Here is a 7,815-nt window from a genome sequence, read left to right as displayed (position 1 = left end):
AGCAAAACAATTTTTAGCTCCTTCTTATTTCAATGTAACTTTTAATGACAAACAAAACCCTTAAAAAGGACCAAAATGTAAAAATCATACAATTAATTCAAAACCATCATCTTCAAGGGCAAGAATTATCCTAACATATATGTAGGAAGTAAGTTGATCTATTTAAAGACTAAGTCGTGAGAACTGTTTACCCATATTTTCCCTATATAACTCTATAGGCACTTTCGATTCAGCGGATTTCTCCAAAGTTGGCAATGTGTGGCAAGTCATTTTAAATTATGTCCATACAAGAGAAATTTACAGCCCGGACACGACAACCTATACTCTATGTCCTTATATGCAGCATTCCATTGTGAATAAACACCTAAGCGTGACCTTGACCTTAGAGGGAGGGACACAGGTCTTGCACGCGGCACGTCGTCTTAGTATGTCAAACACACGTGGCAAGTTATTTTAAAATATGTCCATACAAGAGAAAGTTACAGCCCGGACATGACAACTTATACTCTATGTACTTATATGCAGCATTTCATTGTTAATAAACACTAAGTGTGACCTTAGCCTTAGAGGTAACGTCTTGGTATGTCGAACACAAGGCAAGTTATATAAATGTGACCAGTCACGGGATTTTTGGCCCGAAACCACTTTTTGGGCGAAAATGAGATATGAGTAATTTCTGACTGTACTATTCTTTAGGATAAAAATACTGAAAAGAAAATTAAAAAATTCCTATTTTTAACGAAACTATGACAAAAACTAGAAGGGCACTTGGTTAAGAAACAGCTGGAAATTCGGTATAGTTCAAGAATTTATTAAAACATTTGTATTCACAGATGCTATAAATATTCATCACTACAATATACACAATTGCCACATTATAACGACAACAATATATTTTCAAAACCAATCTCAATTATTATTGAGAAAATAAATGAAAATTAATTGGTTACCATGGCAACCATTATTGAAAAAGGCGTTTTGGGGTTAAATTTGCATTTAAATATACAATAAATGCCATATGAAGCATTCAATAATAATTGATTTGTTAATTGATATACTCAAACCTTACTGTACATGGTGTTTGTATTTGGCATTCAAAAAAAATCCGAATAAATAAAAACTGTTCGCCAAGTACCATGGTTTATTGGCAATTTTTCACAATAAATTGACATTAGGTTGTAACTTGCACCTAATACAAACCAATGTATATCTAGAAGTTAAAGTATATTACCCCTGTAATTTACTATAATTTATCTTATTTGAATGGTATTTAAGGGTTTGTTTTTTATTCTGGTTACCATGGCAACAGGCCACAAACATGATTATAATCACACCAACTTTACCAATTTACCTCAAATGTGATTTTTTGTATAGTCATTCATTGCTCATAAAACATGAAATGGTAGTATATATACTCTTAATTAAATAAACATAACAATCCTACACAATTTACACTATTGTAAAATTAGATCAGTTAATAAATGGGCACATTTACATTTTACAAAAATGAAAACAATTTATTTAACATGCTAACTACTTAGCATGTACACGTCATTATGTAGTTTCAAGAGGTATGCAATTGGTCACATAGTACATGACAAATTATATTTTCGATGCTTATTCATAGGTAAAAGTTAAAGCTGAAAATGTTTATAGGGTTCATGAAGGTTTTAAAAATAAAGATATTGAAGAAAATCTGAAAGGTTGCTAAGGTACATTTTATCAGGCTGTGAAGTAACTAATATTGACAAACAATACTATAAATGTCTTCAATTCAAGCATTTATAGGCTTCAACTGCCAGATTGTTTTAAGTTTGTATTAATAATAATCATATATTGGTCTTCATTATGGCAAAGGGGCTCTACCGTCAAAAGACAGGGTGTAGCACCCTTCTATCAATCATTTGCTAAAACCACAGTTTTTTCACTCAAAATCACTGGTAGCTTCATATCACATGAACATGTTTCTATTGAATAAATAATTGTCAATAAAGAATTGATACACGCTTTCATCAGCTCAGTAACAGGCTCATATTCAAATCTTATATTTAGTTTATAAAGATCACATATCAGTATATTAGATTTTTCACTTATTTAAGGGATCAGAGCCTTTTTGCATTAAGTCCTTTTAGTTGGATGCGTTCAGGGTACTCTCAATGGAAAAGCCATTGTTGTGGGCTTGTCAATTTTAACTTCAATCTCACTGTCCTTGGCATGCTCTCTCATGAATTCACTCACTGGGTGGTCAGCTGAAGTTCTGCAAAATAATGTTCATATATGTACATTACTTAGTGTTTGGAATAAATTATGCAAATTAATTTGAACATCAAAACTCACATCTGAATAAAATGGACAAAATATCTAAGATTGTTTTTGACTTATGTTCATAGATATACATACACATGCAGTGATACTGTCTATAATACTTTTGTTATACCTGAAGTGATGATATTTCCTTAAGTTTGGAATGGACTTCAGGGGTCACTTGGTGTACTCCAACCAGTCAAAGAATATAACCAGTTTGCCAAGGTCATCAATCCACAAAGGATGTGTGGTGCCTCCATTTGGTCTGAATAAATAAACATGTTGTTTATATTATGATATAATACCTATTGTTTTTACATAAGCTTTCTTTTACATAATAAGGTATTATAACCAACTTCAGTGTTTAAATAAAGTACCAAAAGTCAATATTTGTATACACAAAATCCTTTAATTTGGCTCTAAATCAACATTTAAAGCACCAAAATTAAAAACAAAACAAAAAAGCAACATTCTTACAACTTACCTTCCACAGACCAAATCTCACACAGCACTGAACTTTATGTCACCTGCATTCATTTAAGTAAATGCTGTTTCTCTCCCTTCAGAATACATCAGACCCTTAAATATATGTCCATACAAGAGAAAGTTACAGCACGGACACGAGTTATTGAGCCAGACACACGGACCGACGGACGGACGGACAGACACACGGACGGTGCGATTTTAATATGCCCACCTTCGGGGGCATAAAAACAAACTGGTCAAACATTTTGCCTGGATAATCACTGACAGGACTTGTTTTAAACCTTTTATTTAATAAGGCAGTTTGTATGTTATGCTCATAGTTTCAAACAATGACTGCACCGTATCTTTGAAAAGTTTTTACGTTAGGTGCTCTGAATTGTATTCCTCCGTCGGAAGATAGAGTTGGGTTCTCTAATCATTTAAATACTTGGGATTTAGCTATAAGTTTATTAGTATTTGTTTTATTATTATGTTTCCTCAAGTTAATGCATACTTTGATAAGATTTACCTTTTACGTTTTTTTTTTTTATGATTGTTGGGATAAGAGTGAGGTTTGTGCACTTAAACTGGTTTGAACCCTCAGTAAACTTACATTTGGCTGACCGTTCCAATGCGGTACCTAACAACCCTTGATAAACACACCTAGTTTTGTATATATATATATGAAAAGATAATTAAAAAAAATTATATTGTAAACGAGATTATGGCAAAAACTCGCAAAGCATGAAACACCTGGAAATTTACGTTCAACAATTAAAGTTATTACTTTATTCAGGATTGTTTGGATAAGAGTGAGGTTGTGCACACCAACTGGTTTAACCCCCCCCCCCGCCCCAGTAAATTTACATTATGCTGATCGTTCCAATGCCTACCAATCCTTGATAAACACACCTAGTTTTTTATATATAGTCAGTATGCACTGTGCTGTTTGTGGAGTTTTGTGCCGTTGTTTCATGTTTCTTGTATGTGATTTTTTGTTTCTGTATTCTAGGTCTTTGGCGTTTACCCAGTGCCATTAAACCGGGTTTATGTTTAAACTTTTTGCTACCGAGTATTAGTGGAACTGATACCTTAACATACTCGTATAACACATTGTCAATAGAGGCTGCCTTATTTGCGTAATTTCCCAATTGCTTTTGTAATTTCATCATTTGTGATATACATTAAGTATTATACAATAGTAACTATGTTCGTCTTTACAAAATAGTTTGATATTTGTTTCCTTATCTTAACCAATCAAGTTTCAGTGTTAAGTTTTAAGTGATTTTTATAATGTCACGTTTATCGTTTATAATATAACAAATATAAAAAAGGTTTAAATATTTTCAAAATCTTGGTATACCATCTGAGGGTGCCGAACTGTCGGTGCCGAAATGACAAGGTGTGCCAAAAGATATTTGTGCCGAATTATTTGTGTTTAATAATAATAATAATAATAATAATAATAATAATAATAATAATAATAATAATAATAATGATAAAATAATAATAGTAATAATAATAATCGATTAACGGGTTTACGTTTTTTAAACATACCTAACGATGATTCATGGTCACATTTACCAGCTCAAGACAAACAACTGCTAAAAATGTACACACTCGCAGTAGTCCTTGCAAGGCTGGGTTAACATATTACGGAAACCAAACATTTATGTTAGTATTTACTTTCAATGTCAGTGTTTGTATACATATTACATAATCATACTCCGTTATAAAATGAGTTCGAATCCAAATGCTTTATTCGAATGATTGTTTTACAAGTACTAAGAAACGTGTTTACAGTACATTCTTAAACTTAAACCTAGTGTAATAAACAAATTTATATGCATAAAACATTACAATTAATTCACGAAAACTGTCGATTTCCTAATTTCTAGATACAAGGATACCAAAAGGGATTAAATCCAGAAAAAAACCTCTTATATTTTAGTTTTGATCAATGAAATTGACACTTGAGGGAATTCAAAGGTAAGTATTGAGAGTATTTCAGTCAGTCATTATGTATTACAGTTTCTATCATTGTACGGAATATTGGCTGGACAATGCCATCTAACGGTTTCTATTGCAAGATGATTAGAAGATGTGCGTAAAATCTACCTAATGCTATTCTATGCTTACCATTGATAACTACATGCAGATATTTTTTAATCTATATTGACCTATTTCATGATAACATGAAGCTTTTCTGTAAATTATCAAGTCAATATTTTTTTTATACAATTGTTTTAAAACCTCTGCTTTACAAGGTTTAAAAACAGGTGTATATTTCCAACAACTTGGTACAAAAGCATAAAACATAAAGACTTTGACCAAATTTACTTTTTTGGAAACGAAGAACATTGCAAATTACAATTCTGACACATTCTAAACAGGAATAAATTATACAGAAAAAAAGTATGCAGGGAAATATTGCTGATTTCTTAAGTGGAAAACTTACCTTGATGGGCTTAATGTTACGTTTCAATTTGAAGTGAGTTATGAGAGGAGTAAAATCCATGTTATTATTCATAGAGACTCTTAGTTATACAATGAAAATAGCAATTATCGAACATATTATTTTTGCTGAAATGGAAATTTGTGGTGGCGATCTTGGGTAACATCTCAGGATTAAAATTAGGTATAAAAAATATATGAACGCAAAAATCGATGTAATTTACTCTTGCATTCAAGTAATCCAAATAGATGATTTTCTCTAAATCTCTAATTTCCATTGTATTATGAAATGTACGTGTTCATTCAGCATTACGAAAATCTATTTTTGTAGACATTTTTGCAAAATGGTTTGATGAAAATCACATTTCATACGAATTTCCATATCTAATTGTTATAATTATAAATTTTACAGGTTTTAATGGTTTCAAAATTTTGTTATTATGGTCTATCAGTTTGAAATCCGGTGGTTGGTTTAATTTTACCTGAGATCGGGCTCTGCGACGGTGCAGCTATAAGTTATGCAATATTGTATTTGTTTGTGTAATTTATAAAATCATAGCTTTTATGAATGTTTTGATAATTGACATCACCAGAAAAACATACAAATTTCAAACTTTTAGACTTGCTTGTATTTTAACGATATGCAAACATTTTAACTTGACGTAATTTTGTAGAGCGTTGCAACGCTGTGTGCGCCGTGAAATAATATTTGTTTAAAATTACCATCAATTTAAACGTTGGCATAGAACGCATTGCATTTAAAGTATTTATTAATTTACTGTTGCAAAACTTTTTAATTAAAGCCACGTACAAAAATATTGTCTTTAACTTGAATTTAATAATTGTTGTCGATAACGTGAAATTATATGCATGTAATCTCCTCGAAGCCTTTTAAATATCAATGAGTTTCCATACATAAAGTGAATCAGGCAAATGCGTATGCCCAACCTGACACTCCCACTTAAACAGACGGGTGTTAGCTTACATCGTATGTTGCGTATGTTGCTGAATTTACAACTAGTCTTAAACACCTTTACGTTTATTTCACTTTTCAGAACGTAAGTTCTTTTCGAATGTAAAGTCAGTAGTAGTTCATCGACTTAAAAGCGTATCATTATTATCATGTACGATTGAATAAACGGCTGTTTTTTCTTCTTTAATGTCACATCCGGATATAAAAGTAATGACAGTTTTGATGTAGTGTTGAAATATAAACAGTTTAATATTTTATTTAAAAACATGTTGCTGTGTATTTGTTTCAGTGTAGTGTAACTGAATATGGAATCAGCAGAGTTGAAAGGGCACCTCCGCCATGAAGGTGAAACGCTTTTAAAGAAATGTAACAATTGTGACCAAGTTTTGGAAAATAACCAGGTTCAAATACCGCGAGAATAATCACACTGGGGCACCCCAAATTCACTCATGCCGAAACTTGTCAAAGTTGTTTTTTATTCCCCGCCGAATCGAAGATTTCGGGAGGGGGGGTATTGTTTTGGCGTTGTCCGTCCGTCATTCCGTCCGTCCGTCCATCCGTCCGTCCGTCCGGTAAAATATCTTGGTAGGCATTGATCAGAAAATGTTCAAACTTGGTCAGAATGTTCCCCTTGATCATATCTCGACCACTTTCAAAAGTGAGACACATGGGGTCAAAATCTAGGTCACTAGGTCAAATCTTAGAAAAATCTTTGGAACATACTAGAGGCATTATACATAGTCAAATATTCATGAAACTTTATCAGAATGTTTTCCTTGATATACTCTTGGTCTTAAATAAAACTGGGTCACATATGATCAAAAATTAGGTCACTAGGTCAAATCTTAGAAAAATCTTTTCCATAACCATATCATGGTAATGATAAATCAAGTTATGTTCAGAATTGGTCATGATATACCCCTTGAAGAAATATGGACCACTTAAAAAAGTGGGTCACATGGGGTCACAAATTAGGTCACTAGGTCAAATTTTAGATAAATCTTTGAAACACATTAGAGGCAATATGTATGGTCTTATATTCATGAAACTTCATCAGAATGTTTTCCTTCATAAACTCTTGGACATGTTTTAAACTGGGTCACATGTGATAAGAAATTAGGTCACTGGGTCAAATCTTTTAAAAATCTTGTCCGAAACTATTTTATGGTGGTGATTGGTATGATTAAGTTCATTGACAACATAGTCAGAATATTCTCATAGGTTAAATTTCGACTGCGTTTTAAAAGTGGGTCATATGGGTAAAAAACTAGGTCACTAGGTCATATCTTACAGAAATCTTTGGAACACTCTAGAGGCAATACATCTGCTCTTATTTCAAAGAAACTTAATCAGAATGCCTCGATGAAATCTTTGAATAGTTTGAAACGAGTAGGTCATGTGGGGTCAAAAATGAGGTCACTGAGTCAAATCTTACACAAACCTTGTGGACACTCTAAAGGCTATATTTTTTGCATATATCTGGACCAATCTTCATGAAACCTGATCAGAATGTTTGCCTTGATGAAATCTTAGATTAGTTTGGAACTGGGTAACATGGAGTCATAAACTAGGTTTCTTGGTCAATTCTAAATGTTACATTATATACAATATTTTTTTTC

The 7,815-nt window shown here is 32.3% G+C and overlaps 1 long non-coding RNA gene across 1 annotated transcript; it reads right to left on the bottom strand.

Annotated features, from left to right (window-relative positions):
- Positions 1–781: 781 nt before the first annotated feature.
- LOC128213289 (uncharacterized) lies at positions 782–2,884 on the bottom strand. Its single transcript, XR_008257707.1, has 3 exons — positions 2,789–2,884; positions 2,438–2,569; positions 782–2,257 (listed from the first exon to the last, which is right to left on the bottom strand). It is a non-coding gene; the product is annotated as an uncharacterized LOC128213289 (long non-coding RNA).
- Between the last annotated feature and the right edge of the window lie 4,931 nt (positions 2,885–7,815).

Source organism: Mya arenaria, chromosome 13 (genome assembly GCF_026914265.1).
Source record: "Mya arenaria isolate MELC-2E11 chromosome 13, ASM2691426v1".
In the NCBI taxonomy this organism is placed as follows: Eukaryota; Metazoa; Mollusca; class Bivalvia; order Myida; family Myidae; genus Mya; species Mya arenaria.
The sequence above is the reverse complement of the archived record's forward strand: the minus strand, read 5'-3'. Positions and strand labels throughout refer to the sequence as shown.